Source organism: Somniosus microcephalus, chromosome 2, assembly GCF_052327205.1.
Source record: "Somniosus microcephalus isolate GS21.2 chromosome 2, FLI_Smic_1.0, whole genome shotgun sequence".
NCBI classification, from domain to species: Eukaryota; Metazoa; Chordata; class Chondrichthyes; order Squaliformes; family Somniosidae; genus Somniosus; species Somniosus microcephalus.
In genome coordinates, this window is record NC_140988.1 from 10,181,998 (window position 1) to 10,203,131 (window position 21,134).

At 57.4% G+C, this 21,134-nt stretch overlaps 1 protein-coding gene across 3 annotated transcripts in view; it reads left to right on the forward strand.

Annotated features, from left to right (window-relative positions):
- Window positions 1–21,134, forward strand: part of LOC147122540 (netrin receptor UNC5C-like) — a 690,555-nt gene that overhangs the window by 402,311 nt on the left and 267,110 nt on the right. The window lies entirely within an intron of this gene.

A 21,134-nucleotide genomic window follows, 5' to 3' on the forward strand; every position in this document is an offset into this window, starting at 1 on the left:
TGAACTCGTGAGTGTGAGCACTGTGCGTTCTCTGAACTCGGGAGTGTGAGCGCTGTGCGTTCCTGAACTCAGGAGTGTGAGCGCTGTGCGTTCTCTGAAGTCGGGAGTGTGAGCGCTGTGCGTTCCCTGAACTCGGGAGTGTGAGCGCTGTGCGTTCACTGAACTCGCGAGTGTGAGCGCTTTGCGTTCTCTGAACTTGGGAGTGTGAGCGCTCTGTGTTCTCGGAACTCGGGAGTGTGAGCGCTGTGCGTTCTCTGAACTCGGGAGTGTGAGCGCTGTGCGTTCTCTGAACTCGGGAGTGTGAGCGCTGTGTGTTCCTGAACTCGGTGTGTGAGCGCTGTGCGTTCCCTGAACTCGGAAGTGTGAGCGCTGTGCGTTCTCTGAACTCAGGAGTGTGAGCGCTGTGCATTCCCTGAACTCGGGAGTGTGAGCGCTGTGCGTTCTCTGAACTCGGGAATGTGAGCGCTGTGCGTTCTCTGAACTCGGGAGTGTGAGCGCTGAGCGTTCTCTGAACTCGGGTGTGTGAGCGCTGTGGATTCTCTGAACTCGGGTGTGTGAGCGCTGTGTGTTCTCTGAACTCGGGCGTGTGAGCGCTGCGCGTTCTCTGAACTCGGGAGTGTGAGCGCTGTGCGTTAACTGAACTCGGGAGTGTGTGCGCTGTGCGTTCTCTGAACTTGGGAGTGTGAGCGCTCTGTGTTCTCTGAACTCGGGAGTGTGAGCGCTGTGCGTTCTCTGAACTCGGGAGTGTGAGTGCTGTGCGTTCCTGAACTCGGGAGTGTGAGCGCTGTGCGTTCTCTGAACTCGGGAGTGTTAGCGCTGTGCGTTCTCTGAACTCGGGGGTGTGAACGCTGTGCATTCTCTGAAATCGGGAGTGTGAGCGCTGTGGATTCTCTGAACTCGGGAGTGTGAGCGCTGTGCGTTCTCTGAATTCGGGAGTGTGAGCGCTGTGGATTCTCTGAACTCGGGAGTGTTAGCGCTGTGCGTTCTCTGAACTCGGGAGTGTGAGCGCTGTGCGTTCGCTGAACTCGGGAGTGTGAGCACTGTGCGTTCCTGAACTCGGGAGTGTGAGCGCTGTGCGTTCCCTGAACTCGGGAGTCTGAGCGCTCTGTGTTCTCGGAACTCGGGAGTGTGAGCGCTGTGCACTCTCTCAACTCGGGAGTGTGAGCGCTGTGCGTTCTCTGAACTCGGGAGTGTGAGCGCTGTGCGTTCTCTGAACTTGGGAGTGTGAGCGCTCTGTGTTCTCTGAACTCGGGAGTGTGAGCGCTGTGCGTTCTCTGAACTCGGGAGTGTGAGTGCTGTGTGTTCCTGAACTCGGGAGTGTGAGCGCTGTGCGTTCCCTGAACTCGGGAGTGTGAGCGCTGTGCGTTCTCTGAACTCGGGAGTGTGAGCGCTGTGGATTCTCTGAACTCGGGAGTGTGAGCGCTGTGCGTTCTCTGAACTCGGGCGTGTGAGCGCTGTGCGTTCTCTGAACTCGGGAGTGTAGGCACTGTGCATTCTCTGAAGTCGGGAGTGTGAGCGCTGTGCGTTCACTGAACTCGGGAGTGTGAGCGCTTTGCGTGCTCTGAACTTGGGAGTGTGAGAGCTCGGTGTTCTCTGAACTCGGGAGTGTCAGCACTGTGCGTTCTCTGAACTCGGGAGTGTGAGCGCAGTACGTTCCCTGAACTCGGGAGTGTGAGCGCTGTGCGTTCTCTGAACTCGGGAGTGTGAGCGCTGTGCATTCTCTGAATGCGGGATTGTGAGCGCTGTGCGTTCTCTGTACTCGGAAGTGTGAGCGCTGTGCGTTCTCTGAACTCGGGAGTGTGAGCGCTGTGCGTTCTCTGAGCTCGGAAGCGCGAGTGCTGTGCGTTCGCTGAACTCGGGAGTGTGAGCGCTGTGCGTTCTCTGAACTCGGGAGTGTGAGCGCTCTGGATTCTCTGAACTCAGGAGTGTGAGCGCTGTGCGTTCTCTGAGCTCGGGAGTGTGAGCGCTGTGGATTCTCTGAACTCGGGAGTGTGAGCGCTGTGTGTTCTCTGAACTCGGGAGTGTGAGCGCTGTGCGTTCTATGAACTCGGGAGTGTGAGCGCTGTGTGTTCTCTGAACTCGGGCGTGCGAGCGCTGTGCGTTCTCTGAACTCGGGAGTGTGAGCACTGTGCGTTCTCTGAACTCAGGAGTGTCAGCACTGTGCGTTCCTGAACTCAGGAGTGTGAGCGCTGTGCGTTCTCTGAACTCGGGAGTGTGAGCGCTGTGCGTTCCCTGAACTCGGGAGTGTGAGCGCTGTGCGTTCTCTGAACTCGGGAGTGTGAGCGCTGTGGATTCTCTGAACTCGGGAGTGTGAGCGCTGTGCGTTCACTGAACTCGGGAGTGTGAGCGCTTTGCGTTCTCTGAACTTGGGAGTGTGAGCGCTCTGTGTTCTCGGAACTCGGGAGTGTGAGCGCTGTGCGTTCTCTGAACTCGGGAGTGTGAGCGCTGTGCGTTCTCTGAACTCGGGAGTGTGACTGCTGTGCCTTCTCTGAACTCGGGAGTGTGAGCACTGTGCATTCCCTGAACTCGGGAGTGTGAGCGCTGTGCGTTCTCTGAACTCGGGAGTGTGAGCGCTGTGCGTTCTCTGAACTCGGGAGTGTGAGAGCTGTGCGTTCACTGAACTCGGGAGTGTGAGCACTGTGCGTTCACTGAACTCGGGAGTGTGAGCGCAGTACGTTCCCTGAACTCGGGAGTGTGAGCGCTGTGCGTTCTATGAACTCGGGAGTGTGAGCGCTGTGCATTCTCTGAATTCGGGATTGTGAGCACTGTGCGTTCTCTGTACTCGGAAGCGTGAGTGCTGTGCCTTCGCTGAACTCGGGAGTGTTAGCGCTGTGCGTTCTCTGAACTCGGGAGTTTGAGCGCTGTGTTTTCTCTGAACTCGGGAGTGTGAGCGCTGTGCGTTCTCTGAACTCAGTACTGTGGGCGCTCTGCGTTCTCTGAACTCGGGAGTGTCAGCGCTGTGCGTTCTCTGAACTCGGGAGTGTGAGTACTGTGCGTTCTCTGAGTTCGTGAGTGTGAGCGAAGTACGTTCCCTGAACTCGGGAGTGTGAGCGAAGTACGTTCCCTGAACTCGGGAGTGTGAGCGCTGTGCGTTCTCTAAACTTGGGCGTGTGAGCGCTGTGCGTTCCCTGAACTTGGGAGTGTGAGCGCTGTGCGTTCTCTGAACTCGGGAGAGTGAGCGCTGTGTGTTCTCTGAACTCGGGAGTGTGAGCGCTGTGAATTGTCTGAACTCGGGAGTGTGAGCGCTGTGTGTTCTCTGAACTCGGGAGTGTGAGTGTTGTGTGTTCTCTGAACTCGGGAGTGTGAGCGCTGTGCGTTCTCTGAACTTGGGAGTGTGAGCGCTTTGCGTTCTCTGAACTTGGGAGTGTGAGCGCTCTGTGTTTTCTGAACTCGGGAGTGTCAGCGCAGTACGTTCCCTGAACTCGGGTGTGTGAGCGCTGTGCGTTCTCTGAATTCGGCATTGTGAGCGCTGTGCGTTCCCTGAACTCGGAAGTGTGAGCGCTGTGCGTTCTCTGAACTCGGGAGTGTAAGCGCTGTGCGTTCTCTGAGCTCGGAAGTGTGAGTGCTGTGCGTTCGCTGAACTCGGGAGTGTGAGCGCTGTGCGTTCTCTGAACTTGGGAGTGTGAGCGCTCTGTGTTCTCTGAACTCTGGAGTGTGAGCGCTGTGCGTTCTCTGAACTCGGGAGTGTGAGCGCTCTGGATTCTCTGAACTCAGGAGTGTGAGCGCTGTGCGTTCTCTGAACTCGGGAGTGTGAGCGCTATGGATTCTCTGAACTCAGGAGTGTGAGCGCTGTGCGTTCTCTGAACTCGGGAGTGTGAGCGCTGTGGATTCTCTGAACTCGGGAGTGTGAGCGCTGTGTGTTCTCTGAACTCGGGAGTGTGAGCGCTGTGCGTTCTATGAACTCGGGAGTGTGAGCGCTGTGTGTTCTCTGAACTCGGGCGTGTGAGCGCTGTGCGTTCTCTGAACTCGGGAGTGTGAGCGCTGTGGGTTCTCTGAACTCGGGAGTGTGAGCGCTGTGCGCACTCTGAACTTGGGAGTTTGCGCGCTCTGTGTTCTCTGAACTCGTGAGTGTGAGCGCTGTGCGTTCTCTGAACTCGGGAGTGTGAGCGCTGTGGGTTCTCTGAACTCGGGAGTGTGAGCGCTGTGGGTTCTCTGAACTCGGGAGTGTGAGCGCTGTGCGCACTCTGAACTTGGGAGTTTGCGCGCTCTGTGTTCTCTGAACTCGTGAGTGTGAGCGCTGTGCGTTCCCTGAACTCGGGAGTGTGAGCGCTGTGCGTTCTCTGAACTCGGGTGTGTGAGCGCTGTGCGTTCCTGATCTCGGGAGTGTGAGCGCTGTGCATTCTCTGAACTCGGGAGTGTGAGCGCTGTGCGTTCCCTGAACTCGGGAGTGTGAGCGCTGTGCGTTCCTGATCTCGGGAGTGTGAGCGCTGTGCATTCTCTGAACTCGGGAGTGTGAGCGCTGTGCGTTCCCTGAACTCGGGAGTGTGAGCGCTGTGTGTTCTCTGAACTCGGGAGAGTGAGCGCTTTGTGTTCTCTGAACTCGGGAGTGTGAGCGCTGTGTGTTCTCTGAACTCGGGAGTGTGAGCGCTGTGCATTCTCTGAACTCGGGAGAGTGAGCGCTTTGTGTTCTCTGAACTCGGGAGTGTGAGCGCTGTGTGTTCTCTGAACTCGGGAGTGTGAGCGCTGTGTGTTCTCTGAACTCGGGAGAGTGAGCGCTTTGTGTTCTCTGAACTCGGGAGTGTGAGCGCTGTGTGTTCTCTGAACTCGGGAGTGTGAGCGCTGTGTGTTCTCTGAACTCGGGAGTGTGAGCGCTGTGCGTTCTCTGAACTCGTGAGTGTGAGCACTGTGCGTTCTCTGAACTCGGGAGTGTTAGCGCTGTGCGTTCTATGACCTCGGGAGTTTGAGCCCTGTGCGTTCTCTGAACTCGGGAGTGTGAGCCCTGTGCGTTCTCTGTACTCGGGAGTGTGTGCCTGTGCGTTCTCTGCACTCGGGAGTGTTAGTGCTGTGCGTTCTCTGAACTCGGGAGTGTGAGCGCTGTGCATTTTCTGAGCTCGGGAGTGTGAGCACTGTGCGTTCTCTGAGCTTGGAAGTGTGAGTGCTGTGCGTTCTCTGAACTCGGGAGTGTGAGCGCTGTGCGTTCCCTGAACTCGGAAGTGTGAGCGCTGTGCGTTCTCTGAACTCAGGAGTGTGAGCGCTCTGTGTTCTCTGAACTCGGGAGTGTGAGCGCTGTGCGTTCTCTGAACTCGGGAGTGTGAGCGCTGTGCATTCCCTGAACTCGGGAGTGTGAGCGCTGTGCGGTCTCTGAACTCGGGAGTGTGAGCGCTGTGCGTTCTCTGAACTCGGGAGTGTGAGCGCTGAGCGTTCTCTGAACTCGGGTGTGTGAGCGCTGTGGATTCTCTGAACTCGGGTGTGTGAGCGCTGTGTGTTCTCTGAACTCGGGCGTGTGAGCGCTGCGCGTTCTCTGAACTCGGGAGTGTGAGCGCTGTGCGTTAACTGAACTCGGGAGTGTGTGCGCTGTGCGTTCTCTGAACTTGGGAGTGTGAGCGCTCTGTGTTCTCTGAACTCGGGAGTGTGAGCGCTTTGCGTGCTCTGAACTTGGGAGTGTGAGAGCTCGGTGTTCTCTGAACTCGCGAGTGTCAGCACTGTGCGTTCTCTGAACTCGGGAGTGTGAGCGCAGTACGTTCCCTGAACTCGGGAGTGTGAGCGCTGTGCGTTCTCTGAACTCGGGAGTGTGAGCGCTGTGCATTCTCTGAATGCGGGATTGTGAGCGCTGTGCGTTCTCTGTACTCGGAAGTGTGAGCGCTGTGCGTTCTCTGAACTCGGGAGTGTGAGCGCTGTGCGTTCTCTGAGCTCGGAAGCGCGAGTGCTGTGCGTTCGCTGAACTCGGGAGTGTGAGCGCTGTGCGTTCTCTGAACTCGGGAGTGTGAGCGCTCTGGATTCTCTGAACTCGGGAGTGTGAGCGCTGTGTGTTCTCTGAACTCGGGAGTGTGAGCGCTGTGCGTTCTATGAACTCGGGAGTGTGAGCGCTGTGGATTCACGCAACTCGGGAGTGTGAGCGCTGTGCGCACTCTGAACTTGGGAGTTTGCACGCTCTGTGTTCTCTGAACTCGTGAGTGTGAGCACTGTGCGTTCTCTGAACTCAGGAGTGTCAGCACTGTGCGTTCCTGAACTCAGGAGTGTGAGCGCTGTGCGTTCTCTGAACTCGGGAGTGTGAGCGCTGTGCGTTCCCTGAACTCGGGAGTGTGAGCGCTGTGCGTTCTCTGAACTCGGGAGTGTGAGCGCTGTGGATTCTCTGAACTCGGGAGTGTGAGCGCTGTGCGTTCACTGAACTCGGGAGTGTGAGCGCTTTGCGTTCTCTGAACTTGGGAGTGTGAGCGCTCTGTGTTCTCGGAACTCGGGAGTGTGAGCGCTGTGCGTTCTCTGAACTCGGGAGTGTGAGCGCTGTGCGTTCTCTGAACTCGGGAGTGTGACTGCTGTGCCTTCTCTGAACTCGGGAGTGTGAGCACTGTGCATTCCCTGAACTCGGGAGTGTGAGCGCTGTGCGTTCTCTGAACTCGGGAGTGTGAGCGCTGTGCGTTCTCTGAACTCGGGAGTGTGAGAGCTGTGTGTTCACTGAACTCGGGAGTGTGAGCACTGTGCGTTCACTGAACTCGGGAGTGTTAGCGCTGTGCGTTCTCTGCACTCGGGAGTGTGAGCGCTGTGTGTTCTCTGAACTCGGGAGTGTGAGCGCTGTGTGTTCTCTGAACTCGGGAGTGTGAGCGCTGTGTGTTCTCTGAACTCGGGAGTGTGAGCGCTGTGTGTTCTCTGAACTCGGGAGTGTTAGCGCTGTGCGTTCTCTGCACTCGGGAGTGTGAGCGCTGTGTGTTCTCTGAACTCGGGAGTGTGAGCGCTGTGTGTTCTCTGAACTCGGGAGAGTGAGCGCTTTGTGTTCTCTGAACTCGGGAGTGTGAGCGCTGTGTGTTCTCTGAACTCGGGAGTGTGAGCGCTGTGTGTTCTCTGAACTCGGGAGTGTGAGCGCTGTGTGTTCTCTGAACTCGGGAGTGTTAGCGCTGTGCGTTCTCTGCACTCGGGAGTGTGAGCGCTGTGTGTTCTCTGAACTCGGGAGTGTTAGCGCTGTGCGTTCTATGACCTCGGGAGTTTGAGCCCTGTGCGTTCTCTGAACTCGGGAGTGTGAGCCCTGTGCGTTCTCTGTACTCGGGAGTGTGTGCCTGTGCGTTCTCTGCACTCGGGAGTGTGTGCCTGTGCGTTCTCTGAACTCGGGAGTGTGAGCTCTGTGCATTTTCTGAGCTCGGGAGTGTGAGCACTGTGCGTTCTCTGAGCTTGGAAGTGTGAGTGCTGTGCGTTCTCTGAACTCGGGAGTGTGAGCGCTGTGCGTTCCCAGAACTCAGGAGTGTGAGCGCTGTGCGTTCTCTGAACTCGGGCATGTGAGCGCTGTGCGTTCTCTGAACTCGGGAGTGTAGGCACTGTGCATTCTCTGAACTCGGGAGTGTAGGCACTGTGCATTCTCTGAACTCGGGAGTGTGAGAGCTGTGCGTTCACTGAACTCGGGAGTGTGAGCACTGTGCGTTCACTGAACTCGGGAGTGTGAGCGCAGTACGTTCCCTGAACTCGGGAGTGTGAGCGCTGTGCGTTCTATGAACTCGGGAGTGTGAGCGCTGTGCATTCTCTGAATTCGGGATTGTGAGCACTGTGCGTTCTCTGCACTCGGAAGTGTGAGCGCTGTGCGTTCTCTGAGCTCGGAAGCGTGAGTGCTGTGCGTTCGCTGAACTCGGCAGTGTGAGCGCTGTGCATTCTCTGAATTCGGGATTGTGAGCACTGTGCGTTCTCTGCACTCGGAAGTGTGAGCGCTGTGCGTTCTCTGAGCTCGGAAGCGTGAGTGCTGTGCGTTCGCTGAACTCGGCAGTGTGAGCACTGTGCGTTCTCTGAACTCGGCAGTGTGAGCGCTGTGTATTCTCTGAACTCGGGAGTGTTAGCGCTGTGCGTTCTCTGAACTCGGGAGTTTGAGCGCTGTGTTTTCTCTGCACTCGGGAGTGTCAGCGCTGTGCGTTCTCTGAACTCGGGAGTGTGAGTACTGTGCGTTGTCTGAGTTCGGGAGTGTGAGCGAAGTACGTTCCCTGAACTCGGGAGTGTGAGCGAAGTACGTTCCCTGAACTCGGGAGTGTGAGCGCTGTGCGTTCTCTGAACTCGGGAGTGTGAGCGCTGTGCGTTCTCTGAACTTGGGCGTGTGAGCGCTGTGCGTTCCCTGAACTCGGGAGTGTGAGCGCTGTGCGTTCCCTGAACTCGGGAGAGTGAGCGCTGTGTGTTCTCTGAACTCGGGAGTGTGAGCGCTGTGAATTGTCTGAACTCGGGAGTGTGAGCGCTGTGTGTTCTCTGAACTCGGGAGTGTGAGTGTTGTGTGTTCTCTGAACTCGGGAGTGTGAGCGCTTTGCGTTCTCTGAACTTGGGAGTGTGAGCGCTCTGTGTTCTCTGAACTCGGGAGTGTCAGCGCAGTACGTTCCCTGAACTCGGGTGTGTGAGCGCTGTGCGTTCTCTGAATTCGGCATTGTGAGCGCTGTGCGTTCCCTGAACTCGGAAGAGTGAGCGCTGTGTGTTCTCTGAACTCGGGAGTGTAAGCGCTGTGCGTTCTCTGAGCTCGGAAGTGTGAGTGCTGTGCGTTCGCTGAACTCGGGAGTGTGAGCGCTGTGCGTTCTCTGAACTCTGGAGTGTGAGCGCTGTGCGTTCTCTGAACTCGGGAGTGTGAGCGCTCTGGATTCTCTGAACTCAGGAGTGTGAGCGCTGTGCGTTCTCTGAACTCGGGAGTGTGAGCGCTATGGATTCTCTGAACTCAGGAGTGTGAGCGCTGTGCGTTCTCTGAACTCGGGAGTGTGAGCGCTGTGGATTCTCTGAATTCGGGAGTGTGAGCGCTGTGTGTTCTCTGAACTCGGGAGTGTGAGCGCTGTGCGTTCTATGAACTCGGGAGTGTGAGCGCTGTGTGTTCTCTGAACTCGGGCGTGTGAGCGCTGTGCGTTCTCTGAACTCGGGAGTGTGAGCACTGTGGGTTCACGCAACTCGGGAGTGTGAGCGCTGTGCGCACTCTGAACTTGGGAGTTTGCGCGCTCTGTGTTCTCTGAACTCGTGAGTGTGAGCGCTGTGCGTTCTCTGAACTCGGGAGTGTGAGCGCTGTGCGTTCCCTGAACTCGGGAGTGTGAGCGCTGTGCGTTCTCTGAACTCGGGAGTGTGAGCGCTGTGGATTCTCTGAACTCGGGAGTGTGAGCGCTGTGCGTTCACTGAACTCGGGAGTGTGAGCGCTTTGCGTTCTCTGAACTTGGGAGTGTGAGCGCTCTGTGTTCTCGGAACTCGGGAGTGTGAGCGCTGTGCGTTCTCTGAACTCGGGAGTGTGAGCGCTGTGCGTTCTCTGAACTCGGGAGTGTGAGCGCTGTGTGTTCCTGAACTCGGTGTGTGAGCGCTGTGCGTTCCCTGAACTCGGAAGTGTGAGCGCTGTGCGTTCTCTGAACTCAGGAGTGTGAGCGCTCTGTGTTCTCTGAACTCGGGAGTGTGAGCGTTGTGCGTTCTCTGAACTCGGGAGTGTGAGCGCTGTGCATTCCCTGAACTCGGGAGTGTGAGCGCTGTGCGTTCTCTGAACTCGGGAGTGTGAGCGCTGTGCGTTCTCTGAACTCGGGAGTGTGAGCGCTGAGCGTTCTCTGAACTCGGGTGTGTGAGCGCTGTGGATTCTCTGAACTCGGGTGTGTGAGCGCTGGGTGTTCTCTGAACTCGGGCGTGTGAGCGCTGTGCGTTCTCTGAACTCGGGAGTGTGAGCGCTGTGCGTTAACTGAACTCGGGAGTGTGTGCGCTGTGCGTTCTCTGAACTTGGGAGTGTGAGCGCTCTGTGTTCTCTGAACTCGGGAGTGTGAGCGCTGTGCGTTCTCTGAACTCGGGAGTGTGAGTGCTGTGCGTTCCTGAACTCGGGAGTGTGAGCGCTGTGCGTTCTCTGAACTCGGGAGTGTTAGCGCTGTGCGTTCTCTGAACTCGGGAGTGTGCGCGCTCTGTGTTCTCTGAACTCGGGAGTGTGAGCGCTGTGCATTCTCTGAACTCGGGAGTGTGAGCACTGTGCGTTCCTGAACTCGGGAGTGTGAGCGCTGTGCGTTCCCTGAACTCGGGAGTGTGAGCGCTCTGTGTTCTCGGAACTCGGGAGTGTGAGCGCTGTGCATTCTCTCAACTCGGGAGTGTGAGCGCTGTGCGTTCGCTGAACTCGGCAGTGTGAGCGCTGTGCGTTCTCTGAACTTGGGAGTGTGAGTGCTGTGTGTTCCTGAACTCGGGAGTGTGAGCGCTGTGCGTTCCCTGAACTCGGGAGTGTGAGCGCTGTGCGTTCTCTGAACTCGGGAGTGTGAGCGCTGTGGATTCTCTGAACTCGGGAGTGTGAGCGCTGTGCGTTCTCTGAACTCGGGCGTGTGAGCGCTGTGCGTTCTCTGAACTCGGGAGTGTAGGCACTGTGCATTCTCTGAAGTCGGGAGTGTGAGCGCTGTGCGTTCACTGAACTCGGGAGTGTGAGCGCTTTGCGTGCTCTGAACTTGGGAGTGTGAGAGCTCTGTGTTCTCTGAACTCGGGAGTGTCAGCACTGTGCGTTCTCTGAACTCGGGAGTGTGAGCGCAGTACGTTCCCTGAACTCGGGAGTGTGAGCGCTGTGCATTCTCTGAATGCGGGATTGTGAGCACTGTGCGTTCTCTGTACTCGGAAGTGTGAGCGCTGTGCGTTCTCTGAACTCGGGAGTGTGAGCGCTGTGCGTTCTCTGAGCTCGGAAGCGCGAGTGCTGTGCGTTCGCTGAACTCGGGAGTGTGAGCGCTGTGCGTTCTCTGAACTCGGGAGTGTGAGCGCTGTGCGCACTCTGAACTTGGGAGTTTGCGCGCTCTGTGTTCTCTGAACTCGTGAGTGTGAGCGCTGTGCGTTCTCTGAACTCGGGAGTGTGAGCGCTGTGCGTTCCCTGAACTCGGGAGTGTGAGCGCTGTGCGTTCTCTGAAATCGGGAGTGTGAGCGCTGTGCGTTCTCTGAACTTGGGAGTGTGAGCGCTCTGTGTTCTCTGAACTCGGGAGTGTGAGCGCTGTGCGTTCTCTGAACTCGGGAGTGTGAGCGCTGTGCGTTCCTGAACTCGGGAGTGTGAGCGCTGTGCGTTCCCTGAACTCGGGAGTGTGAGCGCTGTGCATTCTCTGAACTCGGGAGAGTGAGCGCTTTGTGTTCTCTGAACTCGGGAGTGTGAGCGCTGTGTGTTCTCTGAACTCGGGAGTGTCAGCGCAGTACGTTCCCTGAACTCGGGTGTGTGAGCGCTGTGCGTGCTCTGAATTCGGCATTGTGAGCGCTGTGCGTTCCCTGAACTCGGAAGTGTGAGCGCTGTGCGTTCTCTGAACTCGGGAGTGTAAGCGCTGTGCGTTCTCTGAGCTCGGAAGTGTGAGTGCTGTGCGTTCGCTGAACTCGGGAGTGTGAGCGCTGTGCGTTCTCTGAACTTGGGAGTGTGAGCGCTCTGTGTTCTCTGAACTCTGGAGTGTGAGCGCTGTGCGTTCTCTGAACTCGGGAGTGTGAGCGCTCTGGATTCTCTGAACTCAGGAGTGTGAGCGCTGTGCGTTCTCTGAACTCGGGAGTGTGAGCGCTATGGATTCTCTGAACTCAGGAGTGTGAGCGCTGTGCGTTCTCTGAACTCGGGAGTGTGAGCGCTGTGGATTCTCTGAACTCGGGAGTGTGAGCGCTGTGTGTTCTCTGAACTCGGGAGTGTGAGCGCTGTGTGTTCTATGAACTCGGGAGTGTGAGCGCTGTGCGTTCTCTGAACTCGGGCGTGTGAGCGCTGTGCGTTCTCTGAACTCGGGAGTGTGAGCACTGTGGGTTCACGCAACTCGTGAGTGTGAGCGCTGTGCGTTCTCTGAACTCGGGAGTGTGAGCGCTGTGCGTTCCCTGAACTCGGGAGTGTGAGCGCTGTGCGTTCTCTGAACTCGGGAGTGTGAGCGCTGTGCGTTCTCTGAACTCGGGAGTGTGAGCGCTGTGCGTTCCTGATCTCGGGAGTGTGAGCGCTGTGCATTCTCTGAACTCGGGAGTGTGAGCGCTGTGCGTTCCCTGAACTCGGGAGTGTGAGCGCTGTGCATTCTCTGAACTCGGGAGAGTGAGCGCTTTGTGTTCTCTGAACTCGGGAGTGTGAGCGCTCTGTGTTCTCTGAACTCGGTAGTGTGAGCGCTGTGCGTTCTCTGAACTCGGGAGTGTGAGCGCTGTGCGTTCCTGATCTCGGGAGTGTGAGCGCTGTGCATTCTCTGAACTCGGGAGTGTGAGCGCTGTGCGTTCCCTGAACTCGGGAGTGTGAGCGCTGTGCATTCTCTGAACTCGGGAGAGTGAGCGCTGTGTGTTCTCTGAACTCGGGAGTGTGAGCGCTGTGTGTTCTCTGAACTCGGGAGTGTTAGCGCTGTGCGTTCTCTGCACTCGGGAGTGTGAGCGCTGTGTGTTCTCTGAACTCGGGAGTGTTAGCGCTGTGCGTTCTATGACCTCGGGAGTTTGAGCCCTGTGCGTTCTCTGAACTCGGGAGTGTGAGCCCTGTGCGTTCTCTGTACTCGGGAGTGTGTGCCTGTGCGTTCTCTGCACTCGGGAGTGTGTGCCTGTGCGTTCTCTGAACTCGGGAGTGTGAGCTCTGTGCATTTTCTGAGCTCGGGAGTGTGAGCACTGTGCGTTCTCTGAGCTTGGAAGTGTGAGTGCTGTGCGTTCTCTGAACTCGGGAGTGTGAGCGCTGTGCGTTCCCAGAACTCAGGAGTGTGAGCGCTGTGCGTTCTCTGAACTCGGGAGTGTAGGCACTGTGCATTCTCTGAACTCGGGAGTGTAGGCACTGTGCATTCTCTGAACTCGGGAGTGTGAGAGCTGTGCGTTCACTGAACTCGGGAGTGTGAGCACTGTGCGTTCACTGAACGCGGGAGTGTGAGCGCAGTACGTTCCCTGAACTCGGGAGTGTGAGCGCTGTGCGTTCTATGAACTCGGGAGTGTGAGCGCTGTGCATTCTCTGAATTCGGGATTGTGAGCACTGTGCGTTCTCTGCACTCGGAAGTGTGAGCGCTGTGCGTTCTCTGAGCTCGGAAGCGTGAGTGCTGTGCGTTCGCTGAACTCGGCAGTGTGAGCGCTGTGCATTCTCTGAATTCGGGATTGTGAGCACTGTGCGTTCTCTGCACTCGGAAGTGTGAGCGCTGTGCGTTCTCTGAGCTCGGAAGCGTGAGTGCTGTGCGTTCGCTGAACTCGGCAGTGTGAGCACTGTGCGTTCTCTGAACTCGGCAGTGTGAGCGCTGTGTATTCTCTGAACTCGGGAGTGTTAGCGCTGTGCGTTCTCTGAACTCGGGAGTTTGAGCGCTGTGTTTTCTCTGCACTCGGGAGTGTCAGCGCTGTGCGTTCTCTGAACTCGGGAGTGTGAGTACTGTGCGTTGTCTGAGTTCGGGAGTGTGAGCGAAGTACGTTCCCTGAACTCGGGAGTGTGAGCGAAGTACGTTCCCTGAACTCGGGAGTGTGAGCGCTGTGCGTTCTCTGAACTCGGGAGTGTGAGCGCTGTGCGTTCTCTGAACTTGGGCGTGTGAGCGCTGTGCGTTCCCTGAACTCGGGAGTGTGAGCGCTGTGCGTTCCCTGAACTCGGGAGAGTGAGCGCTGTGTGTTCTCTGAACTCGGGAGTGTGAGCGCTGTGAATTGTCTGAACTCGGGAGTGTGAGCGCTGTGTGTTCTCTGAACTCGGGAGTGTGAGTGTTGTGTGTTCTCTGAACTCGGGAGTGTGAGCGCTGTGCGTTCTCTGAACTTGGGAGTGTGAGCGCTTTGCGTTCTCTGAACTTGGGAGTGTGAGCGCTCTGTGTTCTCTGAACTCGGGAGTGTCAGCGCAGTACGTTCCCTGAACTCGGGTGTGTGAGCGCTGTGCGTTCTCTGAATTCGGCATTGTGAGCGCTGTGCGTTCCCTGAACTCGGAAGAGTGAGCGCTGTGTGTTCTCTGAACTCGGGAGTGTAAGCGCTGTGCGTTCTCTGAGCTCGGAAGTGTGAGTGCTGTGCGTTCGCTGAACTCGGGAGTGTGAGCGCTGTGCGTTCTCTGAACTCTGGAGTGTGAGCGCTGTGCGTTCTCTGAACTCGGGAGTGTGAGCGCTCTGGATTCTCTGAACTCAGGAGTGTGAGCGCTGTGCGTTCTCTGAACTCGGGAGTGTGAGCGCTATGGATTCTCTGAACTCAGGAGTGTGAGCGCTGTGCGTTCTCTGAACTCGGGAGTGTGAGCGCTGTGGATTCTCTGAATTCGGGAGTGTGAGCGCTGTGTGTTCTCTGAACTCGGGAGTGTGAGCGCTGTGCGTTCTATGAACTCGGGAGTGTGAGCGCTGTGTGTTCTCTGAACTCGGGCGTGTGAGCGCTGTGCGTTCTCTGAACTCGGGAGTGTGAGCACTGTGGGTTCACGCAACTCGGGAGTGTGAGCGCTGTGCGCACTCTGAACTTGGGAGTTTGCGCGCTCTGTGTTCTCTGAACTCGTGAGTGTGAGCGCTGTGCGTTCTCTGAACTCGGGAGTGTGAGCGCTTTGCGTTCTCTGAACTTGGGAGTGTGAGCGCTCTGTGTTCTCGGAACTCGGGAGTGTGAGCGCTGTGCGTTCTCTGAACTCGGGAGTGTGAGCGCTGTGCGTTCTCTGAACTCGGGAGTGTGAGCGCTGTGTGTTCCTGAACTCGGTGTGTGAGCGCTGTGCGTTCCCTGAACTCGGAAGTGTGAGCGCTGTGCGTTCTCTGAACTCAGGAGTGTGAGCGCTCTGTGTTCTCTGAACTCGTGAGTGTGAGCGCTGTGCGTTCTCTGAACTCGGGAGTGTGAGCGCTGTGCGTTCCCTGAACTCGGGAGTGTGAGCGCTGTGCGTTCTCTGAACTCGGGAGTGTGAGCGCTGTGGATTCTCTGAACTCGGGAGTGTGAGCGCTGTGCGTTCACTGAACTCGGGAGTGTGAGCGCTTTGCGTTCTCTGAACTTGGGAGTGTGAGCGCTCTGTGTTCTCGGAACTCGGGAGTGTGAGCGCTGTGCGTTCTCTGAACTCGGGAGTGTGAGCGCTGTGCGTTCTCTGAACTCGGGAGTGTGAGCGCTGTGTGTTCCTGAACTCGGTGTGTGAGCGCTGTGCGTTCCCTGAACTCGGAAGTGTGAGCGCTGTGCGTTCTCTGAACTCAGGAGTGTGAGCGCTCTGTGTTCTCTGAACTCGGGAGTGTGAGCGTTGTGCGTTCTCTGAACTCGGGAGTGTGAGCGCTGTGCATTCCCTGAACTCGGGAGTGTGAGCGCTGTGCGTTCTCTGAACTCGGGAGTGTGAGCGCTGTGCGTTCTCTGAACTCGGGAGTGTGAGCGCTGAGCGTTCTCTGAACTCGGGTGTGTGAGCGCTGTGGATTCTCTGAACTCGGGTGTGTGAGCGCTGGGTGTTCTCTGAACTCGGGCGTGTGAGCGCTGTGCGTTCTCTGAACTCGGGAGTGTGAGCGCTGTGCGTTAACTGAACTCGGGAGTGTGTGCGCTGTGCGTTCTCTGAACTTGGGAGTGTGAGCGCTCTGTGTTCTCTGAACTCGGGAGTGTGAGCGCTGTGCGTTCTCTGAACTCGGGAGTGTGAGTGCTGTGCGTTCCTGAACTCGGGAGTGTGAGCGCTGTGCGTTCTCTGAACTCGGGAGTGTTAGCGCTGTGCGTTCTCTGAACTCGGGAGTGTGCGCGCTCTGTGTTCTCTGAACTCGGGAGTGTGAGCGCTGTGCATTCTCTGAACTCGGGAGTGTGAGCGCTGTGCATTCTCTCAACTCGGGAGTGTGAGCGCTGTGCGTTCGCTGAACTCGGCAGTGTGAGCGCTGTGCGTTCTCTGAACTTGGGAGTGTGAGTGCTGTGTGTTCCTGAACTCGGGAGTGTGAGCGCTGTGCGTTCCCTGAACTCGGGAGTGTGAGCGCTGTGCGTTCTCTGAACTCGGGAGTGTGAGCGCTGTGGATTCTCTGAACTCGGGAGTGTGAGCGCTGTGCGTTCTCTGAACTCGGGCGTGTGAGCGCTGTGCGTTCTCTGAACTCGGGAGAGTAGGCACTGTGCATTCTCTGAAGTCGGGAGTGTGAGCGCTGTGCGTTCACTGAACTCGGGAGTGTGAGCGCTTTGCGTGCTCTGAACTTGGGAGTGTGAGAGCTCTGTGTTCTCTGAACTCGGGAGTGTCAGCACTGTGCGTTCTCTGAACTCGGGAGTGTGAGCGCAGTACGTTCCCTGAACTCGGGAGTGTGAGCGCTGTGCATTCTCTGAATGCGGGATTGTGAGCACTGTGCGTTCTCTGTACTCGGAAGTGTGAGCGCTGTGCGTTCTCTGAACTCGGGAGTGTGAGCGCTGTGCGTTCTCTGAGCTCGGAAGCGCGAGTGCTGTGCGTTCGCTGAACTCGGGAGTGTGAGCGCTGTGCGTTCTCTGAACTCGGGAGTGTGAGCGCTGTGCGCACTCTGAACTTGGGAGTTTGCGCGCTCTGTGTTCTCTGAACTCGTGAGTGTGAGCGCTGTGCGTTCTCTGAACTCGGGAGTGTGAGCGCTGTGCGTTCCCTGAACTCGGGAGTGTGAGCGCTGTGCGTTCTCTGAAATCGGGAGTGTGAGCGCTGTGCGTTCTCTGAACTTGGGAGTGTGAGCGCTCTGTGTTCTCTGAACTCGGGAGTGTGAGCGCTGTGCGTTCTCTGAACTCGGGAGTGTGAGCGCTGTGCGTTCCTGAACTCGGGAGTGTGAGCGCTGTGCGTTCCCTGAACTCGGGAGTGTGAGCGCTGTGCATTCTCTGAACTCGGGAGAGTGAGCGCTTTGTGTTCTCTGAACTCGGGAGTGTGAGCGCTGTGTGTTCTCTGAACTCGGGAGTGTGAGCGCTGTGTGTTCTCTGAACTCGGGAGAGTGAGCGCTTTGTGTTCTCTGAACTCGGGAGTGTGAGCGCTGTGTGTTCTCTGAACTCGGGAGTGTGAGCGCTGTGTGTTCTCTGAACTCGGGAGTGTTAGCGCTGTGCGTTCTATGACCTCGGGAGTTTGAGCCCTGTGCGTTCTCTGAACTCGGGAGTGTGTGCCTGTGCGTTCTCTGCACTCGGGAGTGTGTGCCTGTGCGTTCTCTGCACTCGGGAGTGTGTGCCTGTGCGTTCTCTGAACTCGGGAGTGTGAGCTCTGTGCATTTTCTGAGCTCGGGAGTGTGAGTGCTGTGCGTTCTCTGAGCTTGGAAGTGTGAGTGCTGTGCGTTCTCTGAACTCGGGAGTGTGAGCGCTGTGCGTTCCCAGAACTCAGGAGTGTGAGCGCTGTGCGTTCTCTGAACTCGGGCATGTGAGCGCTGTGCGTTCTCTGAACTCGGGAGTGTAGGCACTGTGCATTCTCTGAACTCGGGAGTGTGAGAGCTGTGCGTTCACTGAACTCGGGAGTGTGAGCGCAGTACGTTCCCTGAACTCGGGAGTGTGAGCGCTGTGCGTTCTATGAACTCGGGAGTGTGAGCGCTGTGCATTGTCTGAATTCGGGATTGTGAGCACTGTGCGTTCTCTGTACTCGGAAGTGTGAGCGCTGTGTGTTCTCTGAACTCGGGAGTGTGAGCGCTTTGCGTTCTCTGAGCTCGGAAGCGTGAGTGCTGTGCGTTCGCTGAACTCGGCAGTGTGAGCGCTGTGCGTTCTCTGAACTCAGTACTGTGGGCGCTCTGCGTTCTCTGAACTCGGGAGTGTCAGCGCTGTGCGTTCTCTGAACTCGGGAGTGTGAGTACTGTGCGTTTTCTGAGTTTGGGAGTGTGAGCGAAGTACGTTCCCTGAACTCGGGAGTGTGAGCGAAGTACGTTCCCTGAACTCGGAAGTGTGAGCGCTGTGCGTTCTCTGAACTCGGGAGTGTGAGCGCTGTGCGTTCTCTGAACTTCGGCGTGTGAGCGCTGTGCGTTCCCTGAACTCGGGAGTGTGAGCGCTGTGCGTTCCCTGAACTCGGGAGAGTGAGCGCTGTGTGTTCTCTGAACTCGGGAGTGTGAGCGCTGTGAATTGTCTGAACTCGGGAGTGTGAGCGCTGTGTGTTCTCTGAACTCGGGAGTGTGAGTGTTGTGTGTTCTCTGAACTCGGGAGTGTGAGCGCTGTGCGTTCTCTGAACTTGGGAGTGTGAGCGCTCTGTGTTCTCTGAACTCGGGAGTGTCAGCGCAGTACGTTCCCTGAACTCGGGTGTGTGAGCGCTGTGCGTTCTCTGAATTCGGCATTGTGAGCGCTGTGCGTTCCCTGAACTCGGAAGTGTGAGCGCTGTGTGTTCTCTGAACTCGGGAGTGTAAGCGCTGTGCGTTCTCTGAGCTCGGAAGTGTGAGTGCTGTGCGTTCGCTGAACTCGGGAGTGTGAGCGCTGTGCGTTCTCTGAACTCTGGAGTGTGAGCGCTGTGCGTTCTCTGAACTCGGGAGTGTGAGCGCTCTGGATTCTCTGAACTCAGGAGTGTGAGCGCTGTGCGTTCTCTGAACTCGGGAGTGTGAGCGCGATGGATTCTCTGAACTCAGGAGTGTGAGCGCTGTGCGTTCTCTGAACTCGGGAGTGTGAGCGCTGTGGATTCTCTGAACTCGGGAGTGTGAGCGCTGTGTGTTCTCTGAACTCGGGAGTGTGAGCGCTGTGCGTTCTATGAACTCGGGAGTGTGAGCGCTGTGTGTTCTCTGAACTCGGGCGTGTGAGCGCTGTGCGTTCTCTGAACTCGGGAGTGTGAGCACTGTGGGTTCACGCAACTCGGGAGTGTGAGCGCTGTGCGCACTCTGAACTTGGGAGTTTGCGCGCTCTGTGTTCTCTGAACTCGTGAGTGTGAGCGCTGTGCGTTCTCTGAACTCGGGAGTGTGAGCGCTGTGCGTTCCCTGAACTCGGGAGTGTGAGCGCTGTGCGTTCTCTGAACTCGGGAGTGTGAGCGCTGTGGATTCTCTGAACTCGGGAGTGTGAGCGCTGTGCGTTCACTGAACTCGGGAGTGTGAGCGCTTTGCGTTCTCTGAACTTGGGAGTGTGAGCGCTCTGTGTTCTCGGAACTCGGGAGTGTGAGCGCTGTGCGTTCTCTGAACTCGGGAGTGTGAGCGCTGTGCGTTCTCTGAACTCGGGAGTGTGAGCGCTGTGTGTTCCTGAACTCGGTGTGTGAGCGCTGTGCGTTCCCTGAACTCGGAAGTGTGAGCGCTGTGCGTTCTCTGAACTCAGGAGTGTGAGCGCTCTGTGTTCTCTGAACTCAGGAGTGTGAGCGCTGTGCGTTCTCTGAACTCGGGAGTGTGAGCGCTGTGCGTTCTCTGAACTCGGGAGTGTGAGCGCTGAGCGTTCTCTGAACTCGGGTGTGTGAGCGCTGTGGATTCTCTGAACTCGGGTGTGTGAGCGCTGTGTGTTCTCTGAACTCGGGCGTGTGAGCGCTGTGCGTTCTCTGAACTCGGCAGTGTGAGCGCTGTGCGTTCCCTGAACTCGGGAGTGTGAGCGCTCTGTGTTCTCGGAACTCGGGAGTGTGAGCGCTGTGCATTCTCTCAACTCGGGAGTGTGAGCGCTGTGCGTTCTCTGAACTCGGGAGTGTGAGCGCTGTGCGTTCTCTGAACTTGGGAGTGTGAGCGCTCTGTGTTCTCTGAACTCGGGAGTGTGAGCGCTGTGCGTTCTCTGAGCTCGGAAGCGTGAGTGCTGTGCGTTCGCTGAACTCGGCAGTGTGAGCGCTGTGCGTTCTCTGAACTTGGGAGTGTGAGCGCTCTGTGTTCTCTGAACTCGGGAGTGTGAGCGCTGTGCGTTCTCTGAACTCGGGAGTGTGAGTGCTGTGCGTTCCTGAACTCGGGAGTGTGAGCGCTGTGCGTTCTCTGAACTCGGGAGTGTGCGCGCTCTGTGTTCTCTGAACTCGGGAGTGTGAGCGCTGTGCGTTCTCTGAACTCGGGAGTGTGAGCGCTGTGCGTTCTCTGAACTCGGGAGTGTGAGCACTGTGCGTTCCTGAACTCGGGAGTGTGAGCGCTGTGCGTTCCCTGAACTCGGGAGTGTGAGCGCTCTGTGTTCTCGGAACTCGGGAGTGTGAGCGCTGTGCGTTCTCTCAACTCGGGAGTGTGAGCGCTGTGCGTTCTCTGAACTCGGGAGTGTGAGCGCTGTGCGTTCTCTGAACTTGGGAGTGTGAGCGCTCTGTGTTCTCTGAACTCGGGAGTGTGAGCGCTGTGCGTTCTCTGAGCTCGGAAGCGTGAGTGCTGTGCGTTCGCTGAACTCGGCAGTGTGAGCGCTGTGCGTTCTCTGAACTTGGGAGTGTGAGTGCTGTGTGTTCCTGAACTCGGGAGTGTGAGCGCTGTGCGTTCCCTGAACTCGGGAGTGTGAGCGCTGTGCGTTCTCTGAACTCGGGAGTGTGAGCGCTGTGGATTCTCTGAACTCGGGAGTGTGAGCACTGTGCGTTCTCTGAACTCGGGCGTGTGAGCGCTGTGCGTTCTCTGAGCTCGGAAGCGTGAGTGCTGTGCGTTCGCTGAACTCGGCAGTGTGAGCGCTGTGTATTCTCTGAACTCGGGAGTGTTCGCGCTGTGCTTTCTCTGAACTCGGGACTTTGAGCGCTGTGTTTTCTCTGAACTCGGGAGTGTGAGCGCTGTGCGTTCTCTGAACTCAGTACTGTGGGCGCTCTGCGTTCTCTGAACTCGGGAGTGTCAGCGCTGTGCGTTCTCTGAACTCGGGAGTGTGAGTACTGTGCGTTCTCTGAGTTCGGGAGTGTGAGCGAAGTACGTTCCCTGAACTCGGGAGTGTGAGCGCTCTGTGTTCTCTGAACTCGGGAGTGTGAGCGCTGTGCGTTCTCTGAACTCGGGAGTGTGAGCGCTGTGCGTTCCTGAACTCGGGAGTGTGAGCGCTGTGCGTTCCCTGAACTCGGGAGTGTGAGCGCTGTGCATTCTCTGAACTCGGGAGAGTGAGCGCTGTGCGTTCTCTGAACTCGGGAGAGTGAGCGCTGTGTGTTCTCTGAACTCGGGAGTGTGAGCGCTGTGTGTTCTCTGAACTTGAGAGTGTGAGCGCTGTGTGTTGTCTGAACTCGGGAGTGTGAGCGCTGTGAATTGTCTGAACTCAGGAGTGTGAGCGCTGTGTGTTCTCTGAACTCAGTACTGTGGGCGCTCTGCGTTCTCTGAACTCGGGAGTGTCAGCGCTGTGCGTTCTCTGAACTCGGGAGTGTGAGTACTGTGCGTTTTCTGAGTTCGGGAGTGTGAGCGAAGTAAGTTCCCTGAACTCGGGAGTGTGAGCGA